The sequence below is a fragment of the Acomys minous genome (assembly GCF_964271855.1).
Source record: "Acomys minous genome assembly, chromosome: 4".
Classification (NCBI taxonomy): domain Eukaryota; kingdom Metazoa; phylum Chordata; class Mammalia; order Rodentia; family Muridae; genus Acomys; species Acomys minous.
The window spans coordinates 47,600,427-47,619,361 of NC_140486.1; positions in this window are offsets into that span (position 1 = coordinate 47,600,427).

The following is an 18,935-nucleotide window of genomic DNA, read 5'->3' on the forward strand; positions in this document are numbered from 1 at the left end:
TATAATGGAAAGTTTTGTACACTGAGTCAGGTGGTGTGTGTCAGTTACTTCCTAAGACAATGCTGTGACAAAAATACTTGACAAAAATCTATTTAAGGAGGGGCTTCCCCAGGCGCATGGTCTGTCCCAGCAGGCAGGGGGTTGCGGCAGGACTGGGAGGTGGCTGGTCAAGTGTCGCCAGTAGTTAGAGATCAGACAGCAAAACACTGTGGCTCTGCTTTCCCTCCCTTTCGTGCAGCCTGAAGCTCCAGCCTGTGGGACGGTATCGCCCAGGGCGGGTCCTCCTTTTTCCATTAAGCCTCTCTGAAAGCATCCTCACACATCAACCCAACTGCGTCTCTTAGGTGACCCTACATTCAATCAAACTGACAATCAAAATAACCGTCGCAACAGGGCTAACAACTTCTATGGGATTCATTCTGTGTTCGTTTGTTTTGAAATAAGGTCCTGATGCACAGCCCAGGCGACCCTTAACTGAGACCATCCTGTTTCAGCCTGCCAAGCGCTAAGATTATGGGTTTGCTATTAGGTCCGACCTCCAACTTACTTAATTTTTGTGTATAGATATCCAGTTGTCCCAGCACTGTAAGAGCGTCAGTCATCTTGGGCCTTAGAATGTTTGCTAAATACCTGTTGCCACAGTTGTATGAGTTTTTCCTGAGCCCTCTCTTCTGTCATCTTTTGGTTTTTGTTTGTTTGGTTTTAAAATTTTATTTATTTATTATTATGTATACAGTACTCTGCCTGCATGTACACCTGCAGGCCAGAAGAGGGCATCAGATTACATTATAGATGGTTGTGAGCCACCATGTGGTTGCTGGGAATTGAACTCAGGACCTCTGGAGCAGCAAGCAGTCAATGCTCTTAACCTCTGAACCATCTCTCCAGCCCCTTGTTTTATTTTTAAACTTGCTATGTAAACGTGGCTGTCCTCAAACTCACAGAGATCTGCCTGTCTCTGCCTCTCAAGTGCTGGGATTAAAGGCGTGTGCCAACATGCATGGCTTCAATTCTATTATCTTGCCAGATATATTTATCTTTAATCCAGGATCAGACTATTTTGGTAACTGTAGCTTTGAAATCAGTAAGTGTGAGTCCTCCAATTTTGTTCTTTTTCAAAATTGTTTTGGCTTTCCAGGGCCTCTGTAATTCCACATGGATTTTGGAATCAACTTTTTCATTTCTGCACTGAATCAAAAGATCTGCAGACAAAGCCCAGGAGTGATCGAAAAAATAAACATATAAGTTATGGGTAAAATACACATAACTTAAAGTTGACTGTTTCAACTTTAAAAAACCATTCTCACGGCTGGGAGTGGTGGCACACGCCTTTAATCCCAGCACTCAGGAGACAGAGGCAAGCGGATCTCTGTGAGTTTGAGGCCAGCCTGGTCTACAAAGTTCCAGGACAACCAAGGCTATTACACAGAGAAACCCTGTCTCGAGAAACAAAACAAAACAAAACAAAACTTTTTTCACTGTGTGTGTATATGTGACACTAGCATATATGTCACAGTGCATGTTGGAGGTCAGCGGATGGTTCTGTGGATTTGGTTTTCTTTTTCACCGTTACATGAGTTCCATGGATCAAACTCAGATCCCCAGGTGCCTTTACCAGCTGAGCCAACTTGCCAACCTTATTTATTTATTTATTTATTTATTTATTTATTAAGTTCAGGCCTGGTGGCACATGCCTTTAATCCTAGCACCTGAGAGGCAGATTGCTGTGGGTTTAAGGCCAGCCTGGTCTACAAAGTAAGTCCAGGACAGCCAAGGCTAGACAAAGAAAGCGTGTCTCGAAAAACAAAGCAAAAACAAACAAACAAACAAAAAGACAGGGTTTCTCTGTGTAGCTTTGGCTGTTTTGGACTCACTTCGTAGACCAGGCTGGCCTCGAACTCACAGTGATCCACCTGCCTCTGCCTCCCAAGTGCTGAGATTAAAGGTATGCGCCACCACGCCTGGCTTGAGAAACACTGTCTTGAAAAAACAAAAACAAAAACAAAAACAAAAAGTTATCAAGATATAATTTATTAATTTATTTTACATCTGATCAGAGCTTCCCCTCCCTCCTCTCCCCTCCCATCCCCCCCCCTTCCCCTTCCCCTCAGAAAAGGGGAGGGCTCCCATGGGTATCAAGCAGCCTTGGCATATCAAGTTGCAGCAAGACTAGGCGCATCTTCTATTGAGGTTAGACGAGGCAGCCCAGTTAGGGGACAGGGACCCAAAGGCAGTGTGGTCAGAGTCAGCCCTGCGCCTGCTTCAGGAGTCCTACATGAAGACCCAGCTGCACGCTGTTACACATGTGCAGGGGGCCTAGGTCCCTCCCACGCATGCTCTCTAGTCAGCAGTTCAGGTTCTACGAGCCCCCGTGGGCCCAGGTTAGTTGATTCTGTGGGCTATTCTTCCCCTTTGGCTCCTTCTATCCTTCCTCACCTTCCACAGGACTCCCCAAGCTCTACCTCATGTCTTACTGTGCGTCTCTGCATGAGTTTCCATCAGTTGCTGGGTGAAGCCTCTTAGATGACAGTTAAGCTAGGCTGCTGTCCGCAAATATAGCAGAGTATCATCAATAGTGTCGGGGTGGCCTCCCTCTCATGGCATGGGTCTCAAGCTGGCCCAGTCACTGCTTGGTCCTCTCCTCAAACTCTGCCCCATCTTTTACCTCTGCACATCTTGTAAGCAGGGGAAATTGTGGGTCTAAGGTTTTGTGGCTGGGGACAAGCCTGTTTTAAATTGTTTGAGGGACTACCATACTATGTTTTCGTAGAAACCATACCATTTAACAGTCCTGTCAACCATGCACAAGGTTTCCAATTTCTTCTCATCCTCATTAATACTTATTATTTTCTGAGATTTTTTTTCTTCTCTCCTTGTCTTTTTTTTTTTTTTTTTTTTTTTTTTTTTTTTTTGTATACCTTGAAATACCATGTCACTGTAGTTTGGAAATAACCCTTTTAATTTGGGAATAATTTTAGACTTACAAAGGACTTGTAGACAGTAAGGAAAGACCCCTTTGTGTGTCTCATTCAGTCTTCATTCCTGCAAATGTTATCATCTGATCATGGTACTTTATCAAGTCTAAGCAGGAGCTTTATTATCACAGGAGTGTATACTCATGCATGTGCATACACACACAGAAATTCTTTTCTAAATTTTATTTCTTTGTGTGTATGCTAGTTACCTTTCTATTGCCAAGACAAAACACCATGACCAAAGCAACTTATAAGAGAAGGCATTTAATTTGGGGCTCACAGTTCCAGAGATTCAGAGTCCCTGATCATCATGGCGCCAAGCATAGCAGCCAAGCATGGCCTTGTAGCAGTGGTTGAAAGCTTACATCTGATTCACAAGCATGGGGCAGAGAAAGAGACAGACAGACAGACAGACATGGAGAGAGAGGGACAGAGAGCTAACTGGGAATGGCCTGAGCTTTTGAAATCTCAAAGCCCACCTTGTGACACACCTCCTCCAACGAGGCCACGCCTCCTGATCCTTCCCAAACAGTTCCACCAACTGGGGATCAAGTATTCAAATCTATGAGCATATGAGGGCCATTCTTAACCAAACATCACATGTGTCTGAGCATACTAGCGTGCATGTGCCGCAGTGAGTGTGTGGCGATCAGAGGGTGCCCATCGTGCAGGTTAGAGGACAACTCTGTGACCCCAGTTTTTTCTTTCCATGTTAAACGTGGTTTCCAGGCATTGGCTTCAGGTTACTAGGCTTGTGTGTTGCTTTTCACGTGTGCTAGGGAACTCCTGATCTAGAGGCCAGAAAAGTTTTTCCCAAGAAATACATCTCAGGTGTTACTTGAAAGACAAGTGTGAATGAACACAGGAACCAGGGTGTGATCCAGGCAGATGGAACAAACTGTGTCAAAGCCTAGGGGTAATAAAGAACCGAGGACACTTGAGGATAATCATAATAGCAATAGTAGTAATTTATTGACACTTACCATATGCCGAGCATTGGTAAGCACTTTAGAATGTTATTTCACTTAATTTCTCACAACAAGTCTATAAAGTGCGAGATGTTATCATTTCTGTTTTCCAGATGGGGCAACTGAGAGTTGAAAGAAATAAGTTGTCCAAGGTCACCCAACCAGTTATAAAATGGCAGAGGCAAAATTTGAATTGATCTCTCCACCACACACACTCTCTCTCTCTCTCTCCCTCTCCCCCTCCCTCCCTCCCTCCCTCTCTCTCTCTCTCTCTCTCTCTCTCTCTCTCTCTCTCTCTCTCTCATACACACACTTACTCTCACACACACACTTACTCACATACACACACCACTCATATATATACACACACTCACAGACACATACATACACACAGAGCACTCCTCATAAACACACCACACACACAGCACTCCTCATACACACCACACACACACACATCACGCACACGCACATATACACACCATTTATCATCTAACCCCTCCCCCCCCACATACACACAGAGCCCTAATTCCTTCCCTTCCACCAGCTCCATTAAAGTTTATTCACTTAACTATGGAAGAAGCAAGGCATTGAATACATAGCTTTCCCTGCCCAAGTCTTCTGTAGCTCTGGCCTTCCCAAAACATCCACCTTTCAGGGCGCAGAGCAGCACTGTCATTCCAAACCGTCGCTTACAGATATTATTGTTCTCCTTTGAATTGGTGAATAAACAGAAGCAAAATGCATTGGTAGCAATGTCCAGGTCTCTACTCATCTCTGTGCTGACCTGTTTAGTGCCTGCCTTGCCCACTGAACTTTGAGCCTTCCAATGCTAAGGAAGGCTAAGGTCACTCTGTTCAGTGACCCTGATACCAGGAGAGTTTTCTGGGGGGAGTTTTGGTGGTGCTAGGGACTGAACTCAGGACCTTGTGCATCTAGGCAAGCACTCTACCACTGAGCTACATCCCTAGCCCCTTAAATATTTTTTTTGGATAAATGAAAAATAAGAATTTCAGTATCTCTATGATGTCAAAGGAATGGATTAAAATATTTATTTATTATGTATACAATGTTGTGTCTGCATGTACATCTGAATGACAGAAGAGGGCAGCAGATCTCATTATAGATGGTTGTGAGCCATCATGTGGTTACTGGGAATTGAACTCAGGACCTCTGGAAGAGCAGTCAGAGACCTTGGCCATCTCTCCAGCCCCAAATGAGAGTTTTGTTTTGTTTTGTTTTGTTTTGTTTTATGTGATGCTAACAGTTCTAGGAAACTTCTCTGCCACCGAGTACAACCCCAGACCTGATGTGTATTTTTGAGGAAAAAGAAATAGATTGGTTTTGGAATCATTTATGACATCAGCCGTAGTTCCCTTTGTCTGCAGCCTCACTTGTCCATTGTCACATCCCACAGAAAGTGCTAGGGGATTTTTACTCTGCAGAAAGAGGTACAGGAAATGCCCTGATCTATGTGACATAAGAAGTGTCTCTTGGGGTCTTTGAGAAGGCTCAGTGGGTAAAGGCACTTGCCACCACGCCTGACAGCTGGGGTGAGCTTGATCCCCAGGACCCACATGGTGGAAGGAGAGAACTGACTCCTGTATGTTGTCAGTGACCTCCACATTATGCTACACACATGTACACACACACACACACACACACACACACACACACACACAGAGAGAGAGAGAGAGAGAGAGAGAGAGAGAGAGAGAGAGAGAGAGAGAGAGAGTAGATTTTAAAAGAAATTTGAAGTCAAGCATGGTGGTGCATGCCTTAATCACAGCGCTAAGAGACAGAGGGAGGAAGATCTCAGAGTTCAAGCCCAGCCTGGTCTACAGAGTGAGTTCCAAAACAGCCAGGGCTGCACAGAGAAACCCTGCCTCAAAAAAACCAAAAGAGAAGAAAAGAAAGAAAGAGAAAGGAATTTTAAAGAAAAGAAACATCTGTTTGACTATTGAGAAGTCCAGCTCCGGAGAGAGAGGAGGTCAGTCTCAGTCTCTGGTCAGGAATGCTGCCAACATGCCAGGTATGATGGTAGACACCTGCAATCCCAGCACCTGGGAGGTAGAGGCAGGAGGATCAAAAGTTCAAAGATGAGGCTGAGGAGATAGTCCAATGAGTAGAGTACTTGCTAGACAAGCATGAAGGCAGGAGTTCAAATCCCCAGAACTCATTAAAGACTTGGCAGGCATGGCAGTCTGCCTGTAATACCAGCACTTGGGAGGCAGAGGGCAGAGGATCACAGGGTAAACTAGGTAGGTGTACTAGCTAGAATTGGTGAGCTCTGGGTTCAGTGAGAGACCCTGCCTTAATAAATACAGTGGAGGGTGATCAAGGACAGCACCTGACATAAACATTTGGGCTCAACATATATGTACATATATGTGCACATGAACACACATGTGTTTACATACATGTTTACATACATACACACATTCTCTCTCAGGCACAACATTCACATACATATATAAAAATGTGCGAGCTATGTGAGATCCTGTCTTCAAAAAACATCAGGGAAAGATGGTAGATAACTCATCAGTAATGTTTGCTTTGGAAGCATGGGACTTGAATTGGATTCTAAAATGTACATTATGGGGCTGGAGAGATGGCTCAGCAGTTAAGAGTGCTGAGTGTTCTTCCAAAGGACCTGGGTTCAATTCCCAGCACCTACATGGCAGCTCACAACTGTCTGTAACTCCGCGATTTGACACCCTCACACAGACATACATGTAGGCAAAACGCCAATGCACACAAAAATTTAAAAAGTAAATTATTTTTTTTTAATATACATTAAACAGTCCGGGCATGGTAACATGTACTTTTAATCCCAGAGCTGGGACGGCAGAGACAGTAGGTTTCCCTGGGGTTCAGACAATTTAGCCTACTCATCAATCTCCAGGCCAATGAGAGACCCAAGATGAGGAATGACATCTGAAGTCGACCTCTAGCAGCTACATGTACATATGAATGCATGCGAGCGCACGGACTATGAGGAAAATGAAACCGAGCACATCTTCAGAAAGTCAACTGTATTCAAGGAGACAAGGAAGCCAGCGACCTCCCTAGCACTTTTCCTATTTTGGGAGTTGGCTTTCCGGCGCAGAACCAGAGCTAGCTGAAAGACCATGCCGCAGGTGAAGGCGTAATTGCTCCTTACTCTCCCTGGCTCCTCCAGTGTTAAATTAGCTTTATGTCGATAGCACATCAGCAGCTGGGATGAATTATTGAAGCTCATTCACTGCAATGGGCCCAGGCTCCACTCGCTTTATGGGATGGAGGTGGATGTGAGGTTATTATTTTTGTCTGTCTAGTTGCGGTCAGTACATTTTCAGTCTGTCGCTAATATGAAGGGACTTCGGGCCTGATGTGCAGATCATTCATTGGAGGTGGGCGTAAAGGGAGGGCTGAGCTCGTGGTGGGACAGAGGAGTGGAGGAACGCCAGTGCTGACCACGAGCTCACAGGGGCTCTTAACCACCCTTCACACTGTCATCCCAGGCACCTGTTCATCTACACAGAAACACATACCACCAGCACATGTATGTGCGTGTGTACATTTAGAGTGTTAATAAAATATCCTCTCCAGGAGTCCGGGGACAAAAATATATAGAGGATGGTCAACATTATAAAAGAGTGGTTTTCCAAAAGAATGCAAATTTTAAAGCCTTCTTCCCTCCCCCTACCTTCAACACCAAAGCTTGTCTAGAAGTGCTTGGCTGAGTGGTGCTCTGCACTAGGCAGGGATGGATGACCTGGAATGCACAGTGTCAAGGGCATGGAACCCGACTGCTGGAGGATTCTGTGTGTGTAAGGGGGGGCGAGGGAGGCTGCTGTCTCCCTTCTCTGTTCTCCATTCAGGAGCTGGTGTGTTCCTGTATTTCAATGTATGTTTCTGGTGCTTGCTCCAGATAACTATTCTATCTCGGCATATGCCCATGCACACCTGCCCTGATGTTTACTGTCACAAAGACATATCCATGAGTCTGCTCTCTTACACACACACACACACACACACACACACACACACACACACACACACACACACCATTATGAAGGCTAGACCTTCTGACCACATGATTTGGTTGGAAATCCGAGGAGAAGTAATCTCCGGGTTCTACCAGCAGGTCGCATGTCTCCACACATCCCACCATTAAATATTTATTCCTCTGGGAGTTCCCAGTTGAGAATCAAATACCTCTGGTCAAGGCAACACACCAGAAAGTTATCATCTAACATTTTGGCAGGAACTCCCTTCTGCACAGGGAACTTCCTTCTCCTTGTCCTCTGGCTGAATCTTAGTTGGTCTTTAGGTCTGGCTGCATTTGAACCTCCCTGGTGGGGGAGGGCAAGTGGTCCCATTCTCCACCCTCATTACTCCCCATCATTTCCCCCGATGAAGCTATTATAATTGTAATTAAATAAATGCTTCTGTGGCTCTATTTGTTGTAGCTGTTATTCACATGCCTTCAATATAGGTTAGGGTCTGTCTAACCTAATACCTGCCGCAGAGTAGATATTCAATAAACTTAGATGAGGTTGGACAATTTGGGGAACGGAGAAAAGAGAACAGAGAGGGGACTTGAAAGGTCAGAGATGGTGACTCCAGATCCTGCTAATCTTACACCTCTTACTGTCACACCCCTCCTGTCCTCACGGCCAGGATGTCACTATGCCACCCTCCACAAGGCGTGTTAAAAGCCCAGTGGGACCACAGGGGACTAAGCGAGGGATGAAGAAGAAAGAGTATCCAGAGAGAGGAAACAGGCTCCAACAGGCATCCTCACCTGGCTTGCATCCCCACTTATCTAGAAAGCGACTGGGCACGCACAGAATGAGCCTCATATGAAGAACATTCTCTTATAGGTGTTTCCTTGTTATTAATAGGCAAGAGATTAGCTGGGCGTGGTGACGCACGCCTTTAATCCCAGCAATCAGGAGGCAGAGGCAGGTGGAGCTCTGTGTGTTAGAGGCCAGCCTGGGCTACAGAGTGAGCCCAGGACAGCCAAGGGCTACACAGAGAAACCCTGTCTCGGAATAACCGTAAGTAAGTAAATAAATAAATAAACAATAAATATGTGGCCAAGTGGTGGTAGGGGCACACATCTTTAATCCCAGCATTTGGGAAGCATAGGTAGGTGGATTTCTATGAGTTTGAAGCCAGCCTGGTCTACAAAGCAAGTCCAGGACAGCCAGGACTACACAAGGAAACCCTTGTGTCTCAAAAAAACAAAAACAAAACAAAAAATGGCCTGTTAGTCATGACAAACAATACTAGCAGACACTGTCAAAAGCTCAGCATGTGTCAGGCACTGATGTTTTGTATCTATCACATATCGTTAGCCAGCCAATCCTCGCAAGCACCTTGTAAGATAAGTACCCAGTTATTTCCACTTTAGAGGAGGAAGGATAAGCCCAGAGAGACGAAATAATTGACCTAAGGGCACACCACTAAGAAATGACAGAACCATTACAGCAGAACTGCAAGACTAGGGTTTTTGTTGTTTTTCTTTTTCTTTCTTTCTTCCTTTCTTTCTTTCTTTTCTTAGGCAAGGTTTCTCTGTGGAGCCTTGGCTGTCCTAGACTTGCTTTGTAGACCAGGCTGGCCTCCAACTCACAGAGATCCGCCTGCCTCTGGGATTAAAGGCATGCGTCATCACTGCCTGCCTAGACCAGGCTTTTAACCCCAGGATGTGTCGTTTGCCTTAAGCTCTTTAGGAGCCAGGAAACCAAGCCACTCCTTGTCCTTACATTTTCATATTCACTCAACGGACACACACTGATATCACTTAGTGGACCTGTGACATATTCGTTGGAATGTCAGCAGATGCCACTGTTTTCTTACAACCCCCAGGTCCTGTCTTCTTACTCTTGGACTCAGAGCAGAGGTGGGACGATGCCTGAACATCTGTTATATCAGAAGGAAGCAGACACCAACGGCAAACAGGCATTATTAGCTCCTTGGTGTCCTCCAGCAAGATATTCCTAGGCTCCTGGCCCTCCTGCTTAAAAGATGAGCCTTTAAAAACATTCTGAGTGTTTTCCTTCTATTCCCCTCAGGGGAATCCTGGGCCTGGTTTCAGAATGATGGTCATGACGTAGGTGGCAGGTGGACTGCACAGAGCCACATGGACCCAAACCAGACAGTGGAAAAGAAAAGCTGCCACTATTCCCTGGGGACTGTGCTCAAGGCCCTGGGTTGTTATGTACAGCTTGCTCCTTGTGGGGAGCGAGATTGGTATACCTTTGACTTTGAGGCCACAGCCTTATCTGCTCCTTTTTCTCCCCAGTGTATGGGCTTTAAGCTTTGCATTTCCAGGGATCCTCAGTGTCTGATCCTCATAGCTCCAAGTTAGAACTGGGGCCAGTTTGAGATGATTATGGCCCTAGATTTGTGCTGCTAAAACGTGGTAGGAGACAGATACTTTCTTTCACCTTTCACCCAGTCCTGATCCTAACACTGCCTGCTTAGTCACAGAACTTCCACAGTCCAAAGGCAGGCAGGCAGCCAGCCAGTTCCTGCTTCCTTCTCTGGAGTGTGTGTGTGTGTGTGTGTGTGTGTGTGTGTGTGTGTGTGTGTGTGTGTGTTCTGGGGATTAAGCCTAGGGTTCTTCTCCCCGACCCCCGCCCTGGCCCCAGACAGGGTTTTCTTTTCTTTTCTTTCTTTCTTTCTTTCTTTCTTTCTTTCTTTCTTTCTTTCTCTTCATTTTGCTTTTGTTTTGTTTTGTTTCCAAGACAGGTTTTATCTGTGTAGCCTTGGCTGACCTGGACTCAATTTGTAGACCAGGCTGACCTCGAATTTACAAAGGTCTGCCTGCTTCTGCCTCCCAAGTATTGGGATTAAAGGTGTGCGCCACTATGCCCAGCTAAGCCTAGGGTCTTCAGCTAGTACTATAACATTGAACTAGGTCCTCAGAATTCTCTCTGCCTTTTCTTTGAGCATGGCCTTGAACTTACTCAGGCAAACCTGGACCTCACAGTCCTCCTGCTTAAATCTCCCAAGTAGCTGGAATCACAGGCGTGTGCCACTGTGCTCTGCTCTTGCTTTCTTCTATTGAGAAGCCTAGAGATCTAGTGTTCATTCCTCAGACCCCCTTTGCCTTGGTACACTTATGTCACCAGACGGCAGGAAGAAGGAAGAAATCTTTCTGTTGTCTCTGACTTTCCGTTTTCACTACATGCTACTTCTTTATTGTGTGTGCACAGGTGCAGGTCAATGGACAACTAGCAGGGACCCATCCTCTTCTTCTACCATGTGGAGGTGGAAATCAAACTCTGGATCATCCAAATGCTCTTACCCACTGAGCCGTCTCCCCTGGCTCTTCACTGAGAAGGAGAACCCTAGAGATGTGGAATTCTCTCGTAAGAGCCATTCCCGTGTGTGGATCTCTGCTTCCTGATTCCTGGAAAGTAAATTTCTGGCAAAGTGTTTTTTAAATCAATAGTTCCACCAGTGTGGCCTTTTGATTTCTTACCTTGCCAGTCATGGCAAACATACTAGCTCTCCTGCTGCAGCTTCTGGGAGTCCATTCCACAAGTCCTTCCAATTATTTTGGAATCACTAATTCCCTAAATTAACTCCCTCCAGTTAAAAAAATACATAGACTCCTTTCTGTGCTGAACTGAACCTTCCCATAGTTATAAAGTGAAACATATGGAAACAGCAACAACAAAAACAAAAACGAAAGCCAGTGTTGAAGAAAAAACATTGTTTTTAAGCCATCGCTTAGGTCTTTGGTCCAGATTGCTATAACAAAAGTCAGAACTACAGAAGAAATATGTAGTTATTTAGTGTTTTATCTGACACAAGAGTCTTCATATGGAAATGAAGACACAAAGAAACAGGGAGACCTGTTTAATAACAATTAAATTTAAGTATTTAAATATACATTGTTGCTAGGGCAAACCATGGAGCTCAGTGAAATTGTCCTTAACACAAACAAACTGTGGGCCACAAACCCAAAAGCGGCTCTCATAAACCAGCTTCCCTTACTGATACATTGTAGCTTTCTCATTCAGAGAAAACAAAGACATCTGAACTCCTCAAATTATATGTACTAAACGTGTGCAATCTGGGCCAGCAAAATGGCTCAGTGGGCAAAGGTACCTGCTGCCAAATCTGATGATCTGAGTTTAATTCCCAGAACCCACATGGTGGAAAGGAAGAACTGATTTCCCCCAAGTTGACCTCTGGCTTCCACATGTGCACTGTGGTGCATGTACACACACACACACACACACACACACACACACACACACACACACACACACACACACACTCACACACACACACACACACACACGAGACGGGTGGGGGGAGAAGATAGAATAGAAAATATTTTTTGGAACTTATAAGTTGGACATGATGGCACATGCTTTTAATATGAGCACATGGAAGGCAGAGCTAGGCAGAGATCTCTGAGTTCAAGGCCATCCTGGTCTACAGAGCAAGTTCCAGGACAGAGAAACCATGTCTAGAAAAAGCTAAATAAGGCAGGTGTAGTGGCGCACACCTTTAATCCCAGCACTCAGGAGGCAGAGGCAGGTGAATCTCTATGAGTCTGAGGCCAGCCTGGTCCTCAAAGAGAGTCCAGACCAGCCAAGGCTATACAGAGAAAACCTCTCAAAAAACGAAAAGGAAAGAAAGAAAGAAAGAAAAAACATCAGCATTTTAATCTCAAATATATCTCCATAAAAATGATTGATATAAGAACAATATATTCTTCAAAGATAGAGGCAGGGACAGAGAAGATAGACAGGTAGCTAAAAAAACCAACATTCATAATTCAAAGGCTTATGGCTCCTATAGGAGACATGCAGACAAATAAGCTTACAGTTCAGATGTTAGCATTTAGAAGCCTGCTATTCAACAGTGAATGTGTAGTACAATACAGTCTTACACACACACACACACACACACACACACACACACACATCATGACAGGATATTATCTCTTCCTTTGAAAACTCAACCCTTATTCTCCCCTCTTTTTACTCCCCCCCCCTTTTTTTTACTCTGCTGGCCTCAGTGACATGAGGAATGATGGAGAAGAGGCATGCATGTTAAGAGGGTAAGAATCTAGGTGACAGCCGAATGTGGTGGGCCACGCCTTTAAACCCAACAGAGGCAGGTGGATGTCTAAGTTTGAGGCCAGCCTGGTCTACATAGTGAGTTCCAGGACAGCCAGGGCTACACAGAGAAAGCTGGGGGGGGGGGGAGAGGGAGGGAGGGAGGGAGAGAGAGAGGTGGTGGTGGGAATATCCAGGGGAACAAATAAAAGAAGAAGAAGACCAGAATGGGAACCAACCACATCATGGCAGAAAGAAGACAGGATACAACGGGAGTGAAGTTAAGCTGAAGTGAGGGATGGAGGTGGGAGGGGTATTTGAGGGAACAAGGAGAGGCCCCAGGAGCAGGTGACACAGTGTGGAGCCTACTACCAACAGTTTTGGAGTTTTACCATAAGCCAAACATTCTGCTGAACATTTAGTATTTATTTATTTACTTTGGTTTTTTCAAGACAGGGTGTCTCTGTCCTGGACCAGGCTGGCCTCGAACTCACAGAGATCCACCTGCCTCTGCCTCCCAAGTGCTGGGATTAAAGGCATGTGCCACCACCACCCAGCTCAAATCTTCACCAATACCCCATGAGCCCATTTAATAGATGAAGAAACTGAGGCCCAGATAGGTTAAGTAACTTAATCACATGGGGAGTAAGTGTCAGAGATGAGTTGAATTCTTGTGCAAGCCACCACTGATGAGTTGAACTCTTACTCCATGGGACTTCCACTCTTTCTTTTTTTAGATTTATTTATTATCATGTATACAGTGTTCTGTCTGCATGTACACCGGCATGACAGAAGAGGGCATCAGATCATATTATAGATGGTAATGAGACACCATGTGCTGCTGGGATTTGAACTCAGGACCTCTGGAAGAGCAGTCAGTGGTCTTAACCTCTGAGCCATCTCTCTAGCCCTTCCTAGGGCTTCTTACCAGCTCCGCTTTGTGTCAAGGGTCAGTCTAGGCTTCTCACTTTCCTTACTACCTTAAACACCCAAAAGTCTAGAGAGGACCTCAAAAGTCATGGTCCTGAAAAGAGTATTAAGAGGAAAGATGGGGTGCCTTCCCCCACTGAGGAGGGACCATATTAAAGCTTCATCTTCAACAACAGAAAGAAAAACAATTTGAAACTTAATCATCTCCCAGAATTATGATCCCTCCCCGCAGCGGGGAGCACATTAGCAGAACTGAGAAATGATAATTCAGCAGCCCCCAACCCAGCAGGGATGGAAAGGGGAGGGAGGGAGGAGAGAGGGAGGAAGGCAGCCACAGGCAGAGAGATGGGGGAGGGGAGGCAAGGCCTGAGCTCCGAGGTTGTTCGTCCCCCCCACCCCCCCTTCTCAGGTCTGAGACTCTGAGACATGGTTGGGGGAGCAGTCTGGTAACACTCAATTCCTCAGTTATACTCAGAGTAGGGGGCATGTTGCTTCCCAAGTCAATTCTGAGCACCGAGGGATCCCCACACCCAAAGAATTCAAACCCACCTAGGACAGGTGTAGTCTGCTGTCTTAATTTAGGCGTGGAAGACCTTTTAGCCTACCAGGGCTGGCTCTCGGCGCCCTTGTCTAAATGGCACCTAAGAGAATTAGCAGCCCATCAGATCTGAAGTGCTGGACAGCTCCCGACTCTGCACTGGTTTCCCTCAGCGCAGAGAGGTGGGGCCAGACTCCGCCCGCCCCTTCTCTGACACCGCAGCAGTCCCCACCCTCAAGGGATGCGCGAAGGCTGCTGGGAACTACTGGGGACCCAACTTCGGGTCACGAAAGGGTCCCGACTGAGAACTGGTAGGGACTTTGAGACTGGAGCTACACTCCCCCCTGGGGGAGGGGGGTTGCGGGCCACTTCTCCAGACGCATTCTTTCCTTCTGAGTCGAGACCCCCCTCTCAGTCCCCATGTTACATGCCCCTCCCGCAGGGGGACAATGGTGCCTTCAGCCCCCAGACATGAATGGAGGCTTTGAGAGCTGCAAGCCATGGGGTCAGCAGAGGCCACCGGGTCCCCCGGGGCTGCCCAGCCTTCTGATTCCGGAATCCCTGGGCTAGGGAGGGTGAGGAGCTTGGTCGAGGAGAGACGGTGTCTCATGGTCCCTGTCTTACAGACTAATGGATCCTGGGAAGAAAGTCATTCCCAAGCAGGCAGTTTTTCTTAAAGAGGTGAAGGGGGAATCCCCTTTCCCCGTGCCAGGAGAAGACAGTTCTGTAGCCCCTTCTCAGGAGGCAGCAGGGTACACGGTATACAAGTACAATCTAGCAGGCATTTTCTACCTCTTATCTCCTTTCCCAAATCAGGGTCCAGCTCTGGATGGAGCAGAACCCCATCTTCTCTCAGTGCCCGTGTTCCGTCATCTGGGGCTGCCCTTGAGGCTTAGTGCCTCTTTCCTTCTGTCTCCCCTCCCACTCCTGCACTGCACAACCTACCAGGTTTCTATGGAAACGGGCTAGGAAGGCTCTGCCAGGAGGCCAAGGCCACTACTGCTCTTGAAGGGAGGGGAGAGAAGGAATTGAAAGTGAAGATCGGAAGACAAGTTCTAACCATTCCCAGAGGGGATGCAGATGTGTTAGGAGTGAGGCTTTCTCCAGGAGGAGGAGGGGGGGGGGCACAGGAGCAGACAGAGATGTAACTGAATGATTGAGGGGTTCCTTCTCATTCCCCCAACTCCCAGTGCTCTAGACATTTAGACAAGCTTCCTCAGAGGGAACATTAGTGGCTGATAAAGGAAGGGAGGCAGCTAATACCAAGATTTCTTATTCCTCCTCTCTTGCATGAGGCTCTCTTTCTCTTAGAGCACACCCATCTGAGAACATATCTCCAGGGAGCTAAGAAACGAGAGAGAAAATAAAAGTAGAGTGAGAGTCTTTGGGATATTCAGGAACCTCCCCTAGGCAGGCAATGCTAGAGGTGTCTGGAGACCTAGGACTGACTGCTAGGTCCTTTTATGGCATCCTAACCTACTCAGGCACCTTCACTGAGGAGCTGGGGGTGGGGTGGGGATGGCTAGGCTGGAGGATGGCAGTTTTCTCTCCTTAGTCCATCCCATTGGGGTGTTGGGCTATAAAGAGAGGAAAGTGGAGATGACCAAGTAGAGTTAGGAGCAGAGGAGGAGGAAGGGGCAAGGGGAGGGTGGGCAAGAGGAAGGGTAAGCAAGGGGAGGGTGGGCAAGTGCAAATGTATTTGACTAGGGCAGATGTGGAGGCTTCTTCTCATATTCTAACCTCAGGAAAAAGCTATCTCTTGACCAGAGTTGCCGGGCGTGGTGGCGCACGCCTTTAATCCCAGCACTCGGGAGGCAGAGGCAGGAGGACTGCTGTGAGTTCGAGGCCATCCTGGTCTACAAAGTGAGTCTAGGACAGCCAAGGCTACATAGAGAATCCCTGTCTAGGAAAAAAAAAAAAAAAACAACCAAAAAACCAAAAACCTCAGAGTCCTAGGAAAGTATGTTATAAGGTCCCTTGGGAAGCAAGCTCCCAGGTTATCAGAAGGTTGGGAAAGCTTCCTTAGAGACAAGGGGGAGTGAAAGCGCTCCCTTGGGAATCTAGGGTGTGCAGGATCTTACCCATCAGCCCTTCTTTGGCCGTAGCCCCCAGTATAGCCATCCTAGTGTTTGCTTATTTTGGTTATTTTTTGATCAGATATTTTGGCACTATGCACACTGCCTCCTGTTGCCATGGCAGCCGTGACAGGGGCTGAGGCACCGTGAGAAAAATACCAAAATTAATGAGTGAGCGAAAGTGCAGCCGAGAGAAAAACAAGGTTAAAAAAAGAGTTAAAACAGTAATGAAAACAGGCTTCTGAGCTCCACAGCAGAGCAGCTGCTGAGGCCTCCCCGGAGCAGCAGCTCCTGCCAGACCTTAGGGCCCTGATGTCTCCCAGACCTCTAGACAAGACTCACCTGGCCTCCCCCACCCAGCCCGCCACAGACCCAGCATTAGCCACTGGAGAACCATCCTGAGTAAGATCAGCTCTCATCTCCAGTTGCGTGCTGCCTCCCAGAACAGCATCTCGGGGAACAACTTCTCATCTCCTAGACAACGGAGTCGTAGCGACAGCCCCCACACAACAGTGGTCCAGCTATATTACCAAGAAATGGCGTCCTAGCTATACTCGAGCTTCGGCGCTTTAGCTGCAGGCGTAACAGCATCCCAGTGAGAGCCGTGCACACGAGAACAGCCCAGTCACAATCCTGGGCAATAGCATCTCAGCTATAGCCAATCCTCAATATGCTGTCATCACAGCTATAGCTTCAGGACCAATAGCATGCTAGCCACAGTCCTATATACAACAGTAGCTCTGCTCTTATCCCAGGTAACAGCCTGCGTCTCGGGTACAGGCTCCTAGCAACAGCTTTTTTATCTGCTAAGACCGACACAGCAGAATCAGCTACAGCCCTAACTGCATCAAATGAACACAGAACAGCTCAGCTATAGCCAGCCTCACACCTACAGCTTGCACAACGGTGACTTTCCAGTTACAGCTCTCTTTCAACATGCACACACACACATATATATATACACACATCACTCCTCAATAGCTTCTTAGGTCATCTGACCATTTGGTTACAGCCTAGGCACACCAGAACCACAGCAGAGGCAACAGCCTTTCTATTAGTTTCAGGTTCTACTGTATCCCAGTTCTTTTAGCTACAGCCCATCCCAGGTAAACACATATCAGCAAGCATCCCAGCCATTTTCATACCTAGCATCACCCTGGCTTCATTCTCTGGACACAGTCCCAGATGGACTCTCAGTCACTGTCAGTTTGAGGAACCTCCCCCAACACTTCACTTGCCAACTGGTCCTCCTTCCAGTTTGGTACAGGGCCAAGAGCCTCGCTTCTCTTCTTCAATGCTACCCCCTCTATCTACTCCTCCTCCCCCCAAGCATCCTCCTCGAAGTCTCGGCAAGCTTGCTTGCCTTCCCCAGGAGAGGGGGGAATACCCCCCAATACTCATACCTACTATGTTGTCCCATCTCAGGTCCCCATGGAAACAGTCTGTCAGCTGAAGTAGGGAGGGCCGTGAAGCAGGGAAGACTAAACACACCCTCCTATTGCTGCCTTGGCCCAGTTCTATTCTAACCACTTGGTGCAGGATTTTGGGTTGATGGTGGTGGAGCAGGGAGGATGGAAGGGAACATCTGGGAGATTAGCATTTCCTGCCCAGCTCGGTGGCTGCTGATCCTGCTCAGCACTGAGCAAAGGAGGAGAACAGAGGAGCCTTTGAATGGCTCCCAGCAAGCAGCCTGGGGAGGGTTTGCTGCAGTGGGCAGCAGGCACATGCTGGGGGCAGGGAAGCTGGGGAAGATTTCTTCTCTCCGGCCCACTGATTTGCTTCTTGGTGCTGTGCTCAATGACGGGGCGAGTATGAGCTTTGCAAGAGACAGAGAGAAGCCCCTTAAAGGACAGGCCCTCTTTCACACCAGATTTCTGCAGCTCCTGTTGAGCACCCCAGTTGGGCTCCTGGGGGCTGAGGGTGAGCAGAGGGTCCAGATCAGAAAGGAAGCTGTGTGAAGGTTGGAGGTGCTCTGGGGGATCTCTGGCAGTTCTCCACTGCTACAAATCTCACCATGAAGAATGTTCCACATAAAGAGGCCCAGAGGCTAGGTAGAGGAGAAAGCAGAAGAAAGAAACATGTTACAGAAAAAAAGGTAGAGATGAAAAAATAAGGGAGGGACAGAAAGGGGGGGGGGGTCAGCAGCTATAGCAGAGACCTCGAGAGCTCTCGTCTCATATAAGAACCTTTTCCACACACAACACCAGGTCTTGCTGGATAATCTTCCACATTTGTCTGACCTGGAACATGGGGCCTTGGCTTATAAAGCGGCACTAGGCAGGAGGTCCTGCTGAATTGGGGCACTTGGCAGCCTGGGTACCAGAACCTGAGCGAGAGGGAGTGCCCAAGCTGCTCAAGCACCTCAAGATGGCGCCAGAGAG